Source organism: Ursus arctos, unplaced genomic scaffold (genome assembly GCF_023065955.2).
Source record: "Ursus arctos isolate Adak ecotype North America unplaced genomic scaffold, UrsArc2.0 scaffold_21, whole genome shotgun sequence".
NCBI lineage: Eukaryota > Metazoa > Chordata > Mammalia > Carnivora > Ursidae > Ursus > Ursus arctos.
In genome coordinates, this window is record NW_026622886.1 from 18903829 (window position 1) to 18917754 (window position 13926).

The 13926-nt window shown below is 39.8% G+C and overlaps 1 long non-coding RNA gene across 1 annotated transcript in view; it reads left to right on the forward strand.

Annotated features, from left to right (window-relative positions):
- The window catches only part of LOC113256149 (uncharacterized), a 56096-nt gene extending 55514 nt beyond the window's left edge, over positions 1-582 (forward strand). The window contains exon 18 of the long non-coding RNA XR_008960732.1: positions 87-582. This is a non-coding gene — a long non-coding RNA (uncharacterized LOC113256149). The remainder of the gene's footprint in view (positions 1-86) is intronic.
- The last annotated feature ends 13344 nt before the right edge of the window (positions 583-13926 follow it).

Below are 13926 nucleotides of genomic sequence, written 5' to 3' on the forward strand. Positions count from 1 at the left end.
TGTCCTACTCACAATATAAATTTGGTTCCTGTTTCAGTATTACCTCTGCTGTGGGAACTAATGGATTTTTTTTAACTTTTCTACAGAGGCAAAGCTGAGCTCTACACCAAAGACTTCTGCGTTCTGATTTCCTTGATGGGTAAGGTGGAATTTGATAATAGTAGGGACTACACTTGACACCTAGCAGGTGCTGATACCTATTGTGATCAATTGGGATTTATTGACTTTGGGGGAATGAGAGTGTTAAGGGATTTCCTTTCCTTTCTGGTGCTTTCTGGCCTCTGACAATGAGTGCTAGTCCTATTGATTTTTTTTCCCCCTCCAAGAGATTTGTGCTTCCCAGCAACTGGGCAAACAAAAATTTCAGCATCTCCTCAATTGCACTGCATTCCTGAGTGTAAAAAAGTCTTTAAGAAACACTGTTGTTATTATTTAGGCGAACATTGTGTTTCCAGCCTGCTTTTCTTCCAGATCTTTTTTCCTCCATATTCAAAGAAAGTACTGCCAGTCCAGTGAGGACACAGAACATGAATTGTTAAATAATTGATTCACCCTATAGATAAGGATACAGCCTTTTGTGTCTAAGGAGACTGCTTGATTCATTGTGTACAAGGACAGCGCGTTCCTTGCCTGGCTTATTTACCGCGTGTTTTAATTAGTTGCCAGGCGTTTTACGGCAGTCCCTGTTCTAAAGGTAGAGAGATTTGAGCTTGTTAAGGTGATGGCTTAAGTAAGAGCTTTGTCATTAGGTCGCCATTTTTCTATCTCCTTGCATTTCTGCTCAGGGACTGAGCTCTCTAACCTAATATGGCAAACTGGCATCCTCCCAGTGGCTAAGTGGCCCCGGAGACAGAGCACTCCGCTGTGGGCTCCTCAGTGGCAAGAACTTAGTCTGGCTGTCTTCGTACCCCTTTTGCTTAGCAGAGTGCCTAGCGCATGGGAAGTGCTGAAGAAACATCGGCCGAACTTTTCAGCGGAGGCCCCTTTGGAAGGCACACACTATTGTCATCTTCTCTCTCACTTCCCATGTACCATGAGCCTCCAAATCAGTGGAGTCTAGTCAGGGACAATATTCAACAGATGTAACCTAGCCTGGGTTCAGCATGGGCACTGACCAATCAGCCTTTGGGTTAGAACAGGATCCCAAAGGACCCTTCCTATAATAGACATGAACCCTTTAGTTCTTGTGTCACTCAGGGGGCTGGAGAGAAGGGACACTCAAGGGAGTGGCAGCAGGAGTTAGAGCAATGGCTACCTGTAAGTTGAAATGGAAGTATTTAAATATTTTATCTTTAATTTAATTTAATTTAATTTAATTTTAAAGTATGTTCTATACCCAACATAGGGCTTTTGATCCTGAAATCAAAAGTCACATGTTCTGGGGTGCCTGGTGGCTCAGCTGGTTAAGCATCCAACTCTTGATTTTGGCTCAGGTCATGATCTGAGGGTCATGAGATCGAGCCCCACCTCGGGCTCCACACTCAGCAGGGAGTCTGTTTCTCCCCCTCTCCTTCCTCCTCTGCCCCTTCCCTTGTGCACACTTTCTCTTTCTCTCTCTCTCTCTAAAATAAATAAATAAATCTTAAAAAAAAAAAAAAAAGTCGCATGTTCTATGGGCCGAACCAGCCAGGTGCCCCTGTATTTAAATAGTTTAACAATGGTATAGCTGTATTAGTGCATACCAGCTGATCACACTTGTTTAATTCTCCCACAACCATCCAATACGATGCAGCCAGACATCTTTTTTCCACCCCCAAATAGAAATATCATTGGTCTTCTCCCCAGATCAACATGGTTGTTGTAAAAATATAATGAAATAAAGTGAGCTGGGAAGTTGGTAGCTGCAGCACAGTTTTTGAAGTTTGAGTCCCTAGATAAGCACAGAGCAACTAGATGGCTAACGCAAAACCCCCTAAACACATTTACAACAGAAGCAGGTGACTGGGGATCCCCCAAACCCCCAAATACACATCGACCGGGTTAGTATCAACATCTATACAAAAGAAAGCAGAGGGAAGCAGTGGGGCATCTGATGGATCTGAAATCATCTTTGAGAAGAACCTCAAAACAGTCCACTGGCATTCACTGGAAAGCATGGCAAGCCAGTTTGAGAACAGCAGCTGTAACTGGAAGAGGTTTGCCAACTCCAAGAGCAGGAGAGTGTGCAGATTTGCAGTCAAAGGGGAAGGAGCTGGAATAGTCTAGCCTCTGTGTACTTTCAAAACTAACTAGCCAGGGATCCCTTCCAGGACAGGATTCTACCTTGGGGAGAAATTGTGGAAGTAAACAGTGGTCAAGGGGGAAACGCCCGGATGTAAGTGGAGGAAGGTAAGAAGGCCAGGAAATGTCAGAAAGCAAGCTGCCATCTTTTCTGGATCCTCATTAAAAGCATCAGAAGAGGGAGTTCTACAAAGGTAAAAAAAAAAAAAAAAAGTTACCTTGAGCCACACTTCATTCTAAATTTTCAGGAAAACTAATTTTACATAAAAATAAGCAGCAAAAAGTATCAAGATAGAATTCCACACAAAGTTATTTTAAGAAAAAAGATATGTGGAACAGAACGGCTGTTCAGACAATGAAATCACATCAGAAAGACGTGCCCACAGAACAGAACAAGACTATATTTTCTTACGTAAAAGCCAGCTAAAAGATACGAAAGTGACAGAAGATATGAAAGATTCACATAAATTAGAGGAAAAATTTTAAATGAGGTGATAGAACTTAGGAAAGAATTAGGAGTCAAATAATACTAAACTAAAAACTAAATACAAATGAACACTATAGATACGCCCTTAAGAAAAACAGAATGTTGGGGCACCTGGGTGGCACAGTGGTTGGGCGTGATCCCGGCGTTATGGGATCGAGCCCCACATCAGGCTCCTCCGCTATGAGTCTGCTTCTTCCTCTCCCACTCCCCCTGCTTGTGTTCCCTCTCTCGCTGGCTGTCTCTATCTCTGTCAAATAAATAAATAAAATCTTTAAAAAAAAAAAAAAAGAAAAACAGAATGTGAAAGGAGGATTTTTTTAAGTCAAAAAGAAACTAAGAGGCGGGGTGCCTGGGTGGCTTGGTCTGTTACGTGTCTAACATTGGTTAAGAGTCTGACTTTGGTCAGGTCATGATCTCGGGGTCCTGGGATTGAGCACTGCGTTGAGCTCCCTGCTCAGTGGGGAGTCTATTTCTCTCTCTCCCTCTGCCCCTTCCCCTACTTGTGCTTGTATGTGTTTTCTCTCTTTCTCTCCCAACCAGATAAATAAATCTTTAAAAAAAGAAAGAAAGAAAAGAAATTAAGAGGGGCACCTGGCTGGCTTAGTGGGTAGGGCATGTGACTCTTGATCTCAGGGTTGTGAGTTTGAACCCCATAGAGGTTACTTAAAAAAATAAAATCTTAAAAAAAAAGAAATTAAGAAAAGAATAAAAAGATTTTAAGAGAAAGTGACAAATATCGAAGATAAGAAAAGAAGATCCAACATACAGACAATAGGAATTCCTGAAGACAAAAATTAGAGGAAAATAATAGAACACCTACTAAAATTATAATTCAAGAAAAATTTCCCAAAGTTAAAAAAAAACCATTTGAAACTACATGTTGAAAGAACATACTGCACGCTTGAGAATATAATACCAAAACTATCAACACTTAGACATATTCTGGTAAAATTATTGCCCTTTAAAGAAAAAAAATTCCTTTGAGCATCTAGGTGAAACAGCAAGGGAAAGAAAATTATATTAGAATCAGACTTTTAGAGAGCAATGATTTACCCTAGAAGAACATAGAATAATGTATTAAACTAAGGAAGGAAAATGTGAACCAAGAATTTTATATACATTAACGGACTTTTAAGTATATAAATATTTTACTTGACAGCTGTTTTCAATAGACAAACTATTCTCAACATTTAAGAACTCAGGGAATATTGTTCCTTTTCAGAGGATTCTACTTGATAACAAGCTTCAGGTAAGAGAGACTGGTGGTGAGAGTTAAAAATGTAGTTGTTTTTGATTAAGATGAAACAGGTGTTAAAAGGAAAAGAGTATAGGGGTGCTTGGCTGGCTTAGTCAGTAGCGATGTGACTCTTGATATTGGGATCATGAGTTTGAGCCCCATGTTGGGTGTAGAGCTTACATTAGAAAAGGGGGGGAAGAGACTATAGTCTCTAGTGCCTATATGATCAAATAATGTAGATAAAACACAACTATTTAAAAGTGAGGGGCAGAACAGAGAGAGTACATGCAAAAATGTCCCCAAATGTTTTCAGTAATAATATTGAGCAGTATTAGTATTGCTATTTTGAGATAGTTGTGGAATAAAGTAAATGAGCAAGGATATTCTATCATCACCTGTATTCTTAAGAACCAGATTCTCATTTGGAGGAAAGAAGATATGAATATAATACAAAAGAAGTTAAGTAAACACACAATTTTAACTGGAGGTATTTGTATGATATCAACATCTGTATTTGTATCCATATTTGTGTCCACATCTATCTATATCATATAAGACACTCTCTGTCTCTCTATGCAGACAGTATAGTCTATAGTATGTATATATATATAGTATATATAGTATGTGTATGTATATACATATGCGCATATATACACATACTATATATATACACATACTATATATATATACACATACTATATATATATACACATACTATATATATATATGCACACACACACACACGTGTCTGTGTGTGTCCGTGTGTGTATACTCTTAGCTCTGTTCCCTGAAGAAGCCTAAAATCTGTGACCAAGACAGTCGCATGGAATGTCCCTAGTATCAATATTGTTGTCTTGAAGTACCATTTAACACTAAATGAAATTAAGACTTATAGGAAAAATGGATCATTCCCAGAGAAGTACCTGATTCCTATCTGGGAGAGAAAATATCTAAGATTAGCCTAGAACATTTTGTCATATCCGATAGCAAGGAAAGTATCGAACACTTCTATGGACATAGCACAAAAAACCAAAAAAACCTTCAGAAGCCAAATTGAAGAAGCTGTCATTGGTCAAAGATGGAACAATTTGAACTTTCAGAAAGAATAATAATTACTATTGATCGAAACCATCAAATATGCTTAAATGCTTGAATTCATACAAATATTTTTAAAAATAACTGATTACCTTCAGAGGAATCAATGAGGTTCCAATTCATTGGAATAGGGATAGAGAACCAATTTACTATCTTGAAAACTGGCAAAGAAAGAAATAGAATTAAGCATAGAATCTTGCCTTTTCTCTATAAACTGTAATCAATAGGGGGAAATTATCTCTTTATAAAAGCATTTCAAGTAATGAACGAAAAAGAAATGTAAAATTATAAATCTTTATTTTGCAATCCTTAAAATGGATTGAGTTATTAATCAACAGCCGCTAACATCACCAAAAGAGAGACAACCAGACATGACATGCCCCTTGATAAAAAAGGAGCAGCACCTGTGGCCTTGCCAAGGCGAATCTGGATCCAGCTGCCATTTTGTAGGAAATACAGAGCCCAGGGAACAAATTGAAATGCACCGTAACTATGTAAGCGGCAGCATCCAGACTGTGGGAAACTGGACAAGACAAATGCCGCGGGCTTCTTCAACAGATATAGGAAAAGAAAGGAATGGAGGGGTAATCTGTAGATTAAAAGAGACTTAAGCAGGGGCGCCTGGCTGGCTCAGTTGGTGGAGTGTGCGGGTTGTGAGTTCGAGCCCCACATTGGGTATAGAGATCACTTTAAAACGTTAAAAAATCTTAAAAAAAAAAAAAAGAGAGAGACTTAAACAACATATCAAAGTGTAAAAATGGAATAAAATCCAGAAATGTACATGTACTTGAGTGATAAAACTATAAAGAGATAAGTACTTAAAAAGTCAGGATAATGTTTACTTTTGTGGGGAGGGAAACAGATAAGGAACAAGAAGAGTTTTTGGGTGATCGGACAGGATTGTATTTATTAACCTGGGTGTGGTTGCAAGGATGTTCACCTTAGAACTTAATAAACCACACATTTGGTTTTTGTGTATCTGTGTTTTATTTTCAAATAAAAAGGTTTAAAAGATGATACCGAGAAATAATGAACCATCCCCTTAATTCTCTACCCCAACTTCAGAGATAAATACTGTTAACATTTTTGGTTTTTGACTTTTTAATGCAAACATAAGCATGTGAGACTGTAGGTTTTACCTAAATGAGATTATACTGCAGATGCAATTTTGAAACCAATCTTTTTACTCAGCAATATATCAGGGAGTGTTTCCAAGTCAAATCACATAGAGCAGCATATTCATTTATAGAAAAAAGTAATTATTATTATTATTATTTTTTAAGATTTTATTTATTTATTTGACAGGGTAGAGACAGCCAGCGAGAGAGGGAACACAAGCAGGGGGAGTGGGAGAGGAAGAAGCAGGCTCACAGCGGAGGAGCCTGATGTGGGGCTCGAACCCAGAACGCCGGGATCACGCCCTGAGCCGAAGGCAGACGCTTAACCGCCCAGGGTGCCACCCAGGCGCCCCAAAAGTAATTATTTTTAAATAAAAATATCTCTTCCTTGACATAAATTTCAGCAATATAGAAAATATAAAGAGAAAAGCAGCACATTCCTCAAAATCTCACCAGCCCAAAAGAAGGAAATCTTGTCATTGTAATGATGTGAGGTGCTGCATGTTAGCTTATTGTGATATATTACATATATCAAATCAGTATGTTGTACACCTTAAACCAATATAGTGTTATGTCAAATCTCAGTAAAACTGGAAGAATCTCACCACCCAGAAATAATGAATGTTAACATAATTCAAGAAGTCTCTCGGGACTCCTGGCTGGCTTGGTCGGTAGAGCATGTGACTCTTGATCTCAGGGTCCTGAGTCTCTACTTATCTGTAAAAGTAAAATGAGAGAGAGAGAGAAAGAATTTTACGATTATATAAGTAATTCAGTTTCAGGTAACTTTTTTTCCACCATGGAGGAAGTGTTTTACAAGACATTCCTGAGTCTAAGCAAAAAAAAATAGGGAATCATTAAGACACTGAAGTTGTATTTTTCTTGATTCGTTTCAATTTCATTTAAAATTTTTTTTATTTATTATTTACTATTTTGTATTTGCGTAGAATTGACTATGATTCAATTTTAGATGATTGCAATTGGTTCCTTGCAGGTAAAAGATGAGGTCATTAGCAACTTACTTCCTCCTTCTGTCCTTCTCCCACCTCCTGATTTTAAAAGTCTATTATTTTTTACTTTGTCGGGATTCATAACATTTACATTTTGTTCCACAGCTAGAATTTCACCAGCTGTTGAGTCTTAGTTCTGTATTTAAATAGCTTTCCTGCCTATCCAAAGCACTTTTACCTCTTATTTTGGTTTCTTTTGTTTCTGAATTTTTGTTTGTTTGTTTGTCTCGTGGTCCTGACTGGTTAGATTTTTTTTTCAAGAAGGACTAGTGGCTGTTTTACTCTCTTGAGTTCTTTCATGTTTAAAACATCTACCTTTGGCCACGCATCGTATTCCTGGGTCATACTTTTTTCTCTCCAAACTCTGTAGCTATTGCTTCCTTGTCTTCTGGCATTGAGGTTGTTTGGAACTTTTCTATGTGTCTTCACATGATTTGCTTTTTCTGCCCACAAGTTTAAATAATTATTTTCCTTTGAAAATTAGGAAATTAACTAGGGTATGTCTTGATGTTTGTTCAAAGTTGATTTTTCCTGGCATACAGTAGATATTTTCCTCTGCAGATTTAGTTTGTCCTTCATTTTAGGAAAAACATTCCTCGATTGTGTTTCTGAATGCATATTTTGTGGCATTTATTGGATTCTCTACACCAATTAGGGATACCAATTATCTTTATGTTTGATTATCTCTTGGTTCTCTTATTATCTTCCCCCTAATTGCTTTATTCCCTCTGTGTTTTGCCTTTGTATTTGCCATAATTATCTCAAGCCTTTGATCCATGCCATTAATTCAATTTTCAGTCATGTCTCCTGCTATTTGGCATATCTAACTTATGTATTAGATATATAATGGTTTTGTTTCAGAACTTGATTTATTTCCTTAGTTCTGAAATCACCTTTTTACTCTCCCGCTATCATTTTATCAGCTCAATTTTGAGGTCTTATTTTCTCAGGTTCATATTCTTATTAAGGTCTTGATAGTGGAAGGCACTCCCTGGGGATCTCCCGTATCTTGAGGTTATGTTTTCAGACTGGTTTCTTCATAGTTCTCTCATTATCTTCCTTCCTGACAATCCCTCACTTTTTTGACTGAACCATATTTATATGATCACTGTCTAATTTCTTTCCTCTCACTTTTGTTTAAGAGGGGTAGCTCCACTGTCACATATATAGTGTGGATGCTGTCTCCTTGGCCCCCTTACCTTACCTAGGACAAGTTTGTTGCCTTCTCTCCAAGCTCATCTTTGGACGTTACATTAGGTATTAGGAAAAGGGGAATCTGTGATCATGCTTTACTCTGCGATCTTTACTGTAAAATCTCTGGAAGATTTTTCTAAAATGCAGATTTTATCCCCGTCACATCTTGCTTAAATCTCTCCAGTGGTTTCTCATAGGTTTGAGGGGAAGTATCTAAACTTCTTAATTTACATACAAGATCCTTCATTGTTTGGCCCACCTATCTTCCTAGTCTTAGGTCTCCCATCAGCCTCCACCTCATTTGCTAATTGATCACACAGGAGGCTTTTTGCTGAGCCTGCATCTGGCCTCAGAACCCTACTCAACACAGGGTTCCAGGTGGCCTATTGAACCCCATTCACCCTTCAAAACTTAGTTCCAATGTTCTCTTCTCTGAGATTTCCCAGAATACTCTTTCCTTCCTTGTCCTCCAAGTACTTCAGATATCCCTTTTTTGTGCTTTTCTCTCTTTATATTTATTATTTATTTATTTTATTACTGTTGCTCTGACAGCAGTAACGGCCCCATACCACCCAGAGCCCCTGCCTGACAATCCAGCATCTGTCCGTGGTGCTAAAATAATGCTCTTCATCACAGGATGGTCTCCACCATCTGTCACACATTTAGCCCCATTGGGGGTAAATCCATGGTTACATCTTTCCAGCTTTAGCTGTGGAGGTAGAAAGTGTCTCTCCCTTCCCATTTCCACAACCACCATCCTAGTCCTGGCCCTGGTCACCTCATCAGCTTCATTTTGTGTGACTGAGGTCATCCTCCTAACTGGTCTCCCTACCTCTGGACAATTTGATCTACCATGTACACATTATCCTCTTCCAAATCTTTCTTTATATCAAGTCATGCCCTACCTACTAACTCACAAGGCATTTTGAAAAAGCAGAAACAACTCAAATGTAACATGGTTAAATAATAATATATCAGTGATGTGCATATTAGGCAGCCAATTAGGCAATCATTAAGGCCATGTCAACATAAGGGAATTATTAAGAAAAGATAATATAGAAAACTATTTGTTGTAAAAATACAGAAAATATAGAAAATTATTGGTTGATGGGATATAGACTACAATGTGGTTTTAACATCATTTATTAAACATATATTGAGCACCTATTTTGTGATAGGCCCTAGAATTATTAAGACAATCCCTTCTTTACAGGAACTCAGAGTCTAGCAGGAGAGATAGCCATGTGAACAGACATGCATTTGGACAAAGAGCAGAAAAGAATATGGAAATATGGAAACAGTATTAGAGGTTGGAGTGTGGGTGAATTTTGTCTTTCTGATAGGGAGTGAACCGTGGCACAAAACCTCAGAGGGAAGAGCAGAATCAAATTCCTCTGACAAAGATGATACACAGCTCCAGGTAAGCTCTTCCCACTCTACCCCTGCACCTTCAGGCCACACACACACGGATCAGTGGAGTGCTCAGGGAAGTCCAATAGGACTTGACAAGGGCAAGAGAAGAAATGGCATGGCAACCACACGGACCTTCTATAGCAAAATAAATATTTTGAGTGATTGTAATAATGTGATAAAGAATTGGAAGGGAGGGGCACCTGGGTGGCGCAGTTGGTTGAGTGTCCAACTCTTGGTTTTGCCTCAGGTATGATCTGAGGGTCATGGGATCAAGCCCTGAATCAGGCTCCATGCTCAGCACAGAATTCTGCTTGAGAATCTCTCCCCCTCTCCCTCTGCCCCTGCAGCTTGTGTTCTTTTTCTAAAATAAACACATAAATCTTTAAAAAAAGTTTGGAAGGGAATGTGTATAATGATACCCTATTGAATATCCCCAGCCCCTCATTAATCGGCCACCAGGCTTGACTCCCTAGTCATGTGCCCCAGGATTCCCTAGGAGATCTGGCCTTTTTACTGTCATGAGCTCTGTGTTGTTGGTCATGCTGCTGTTCCCTACCAAGAATATTCTTTACTCTTCTAATTCAAATCTTATACATTTTTTAAAGTTAAGGACTCATTTTTTTAAGAATCCTTTCTCACCTAATTCCATTCTATTCTAGTATACATACCTGAAAGTCAGTTTTACTGGATATAACATTCCTGGCTCACTGCTTTGAAGACGTTCCAGAGAGAGAAGAGACGGTGATCCATTAGCATGCACCTGTCACTGGTTAATCTCATAGGCTCTGGAGTCCGACGGATTTGGGTTAGATCTGCAGCACTTAGTAGCCATGTAACCTTTGAAAAAGTGTTTAATATCAATATATCTTGGTTTCCTAATCTATCATGTGGCCATAACAACTATCTGGTAGTGTTCTGTGAAGATGAAACAGACTGATACATGTGAAATGGCTTGTCACAGGGCTTGGGACATAGAACATGCTCAATATATGTAGTTGTGATTGTTACATTCCCTTGAAATCATTCTCAATCTGTTTCAGGGAAATATGAATTGATTCAACCATTAATTATGTCCCCTGTAGTAAGTATTTAATAGATGACTTCTGAAGGGTTCTAACTTAAGAACATGGCAAAGCAAAACAGTATTTCATTACTAATGCATTTCCAAATGGAGGATGACAGACTGTTAAGTTATGCTAATTGGTAACATTTCTTTTTTTTTAATAATATTTTATTTGAGAGAGAGAGAGAGGCTGAGAGAGAGAGCACGAGAGAGCACAAGCAGGGCAGAGGGAGAGGGAGAAGCAGACTCCCCACGGAGCCTGATGTGGGACTTGATCCCAGGACCCTGGGATCATGACCTGAGCCGAAGGCAGATGCTTTACCAACTGAGCCGCCCAGGCACCCTAATTGGTAACATTTCTTATCTACAAAAAGTCACCCAAATTTTTCATTGCTTTTTTACTCTTTATGTGAAATAGTAAACTGGTTCATTTTTGCTCAATCGTTATATCCAATGCCCATTTATGTTAATAACTAATGAAATAAGTTAGGTTGACCTAGTGTACTTCCTGCTGCATTTAAGACAGAGACTTATGAATTCAGCCTAGAGATCAAAAGGACTGAGTATCACTGTTTGTAACTGGTAGAGATGTTGTTACACAATTAAGAAAAAGGAAAAAAAGGAAAAAAATGTACTATATTCTCAAATAATAGGTGGTTTTCAAGGAAACAACAATGTCAGAGTTTAGGAGGCTAATCAAGCTGTGACAATAACAACAGGAGATGTAACTCTGATCATTAAAACACTTTGAAGATTCTTTAAACATATGAAAAAAAGAAAAACCTGACTCAGTCTAGTTTCACTTTGAAATTGTTTCTTCAAGTTAGTTAACGATAGCGTTGGAAACGCGGGGATTTCCGTAGATGAGCAGTAGGAATGTGTTCCATTAGCATCTGATATGTTGTCATTTATTTTGTACGGTTGAATAATGGTCTTGGTTTCTGAAGGGAGTTGAAAAATTATTCAGGCTAACTAATGCTTGAAGATCACCCTAACAATTTCTTAACAGATACTGCCTCCCTCACACCGGGGGTCTTAGTCGAGTTAAGTAAGAAATTAACATTAATTGGATTAGTGCATGCACAAAGGGAAGAACATTAATTAGGAGAAAGACGTAGTGTTGCAGAAAACAGCATAGCAGGGAGACAAGTGCTGTGGTGAGATATTACACAAACCAGCGAAGTGACTAACATTGTACCTGCAAGTTAGGATTTCCCACAATACCAAGAACAGAATATTCACATGGTAATTCTCTAAAACTAGAACTTTACTTCTGGATAGGTCCTTCTATCCATTTAATTAAGTTCTCATTCTACAGATGAGAAAGTTAAGTCCCGGAGATAGGAAGTGACTGATTTATTCAGAGTTCATGTTTTTATTTTAACATCTTTCCACTGTTGTACCTTTTCTATGAGGCAGAGTCATGGGGATTAAGTGGGTGGACCTGAGTTCAAATCCTAGCTGTGCCATTAACAAGCTGTGTGACCTTTGGCAAATTACCTAGCCTCTCTGAGCCTTAGTATCTCTGAAAAACCATACTATCATAGTATTTACTTCATAGGGTTGTGTGGACTGAAAGTGATACCATAGGTAAAGCCCATGGTACACAAGTAAGTACACTTACTAAAATTGTTATTTTTCCAAAAGCAAAACATCAAAGGCCAATCTGAAGAGATTCATATCAAGAGAAGAAAAAAGCCCACTGTATGCAGATAAATTAAAGTGAAAAGGGGGTTAGCAGGCTTCATTGATTTCCTTCGTTTATTTTTTCCCCCCTAATATATCAGCTACCCCTCCTCTTATCTGTGCTGGTAGGCACCAAAGAGAAATCCAGAGAAAATGTTTTTATTCATTAGATCATAAAGGTACTTAGTCTAACATTTGGTCTCTATAGTACTGCTGATACTCTATCAATGTTAGAAAATGATAACCATATTCCTTTGACAGCGCTGATAAGTGGTGATCTGCCACAATAATTGGCAACCAAGCAATATAAAAGCGGAAACATTTGTCATAAGTGTTTATCCAGCACAAGCCTCTGCATTCCCACTGCTGTCTGCCTGCTTACCTGTCACAGCCTGGTTTGAAAACGCAGGCGTCTTTGTATGCTCTTCAAAGGATCCTTTGGTAAACAAGGAATTTTTTTCCTCCACATTGAATTCAGGCTGCCTTGAATTTTGTGCTGTTTGATTTACTTTGTTCAGCAGAAGCCAAATCGGGAAAAGTCCAGGTTTCTTCCCAGAAGACTCTCACCTCATTCCATCCTACTCTTGTTCTCGAGGGTTTGGACCTGTGTTCCCCTGGCTCGGGAGTGTGCAGTGTTTTCATGATTAGGAGGAATATAACCCGCCTCCCTCATCTTTTTCTCAGAGGCATTAGCATTTGGGGATGGGATTTCCCTGTTGTTTGGAGAAGTTGGGGTGGGGGTGGGGAGGCCGTTTGTGAAGAGGGAGCTTTGCAGGCAGAGCTTTGCCAGGAAGACCTGTGGGTTCTGCAGTAATGGGGATGTCGACCCCTTCCCCTGTTGAGCTCCTCTATCTGGATAAACCTAGACCATCTCTGTTCCATGAATTTGTCTTGCCTCCAACCCTGGGTTGATCTGCTGTTTGCCACCCTTAACCCTCATCCCATCCCTCCTCCAAAAATGTTTATGAAAGCTCAGGACTTCTTAAAGACAATCACAGAATTTCAAGAGCAGGATGGGACACTAGCGGGCCATCTTCGCATCCAAGCGGGAGAAGAGATGTACTTTTAAGGCCGTGAGAACTGTCACCTCAGTCCACCAATCCCCTCTGGCTCCTCGAACTTGGTTCCCCGCGCGGTCGGCACCAGCGTTCCACTCCAATGTAGTCGGGCGGGAACTCCAGGAGGAGAGAAGCGAAGCGGCCCGGGAAGGAGGGGACGCCGCGACGCGGGAAGAGGAGCCCGCGGGCTGGGAAAGGCCCGGAGCTCAGCACGCCGGGGGGCGGGCCCGGGGACCCCGCGGCCGGCGCGCCCCCGCCCCGCCCCCGCGGAGGCCGTAGCCCGCTCGCCGGCCGCGGCGCACGCGTGTGCGGGAGGGGGCAGCGCGGCGCTCCCTGGCCGCCTGT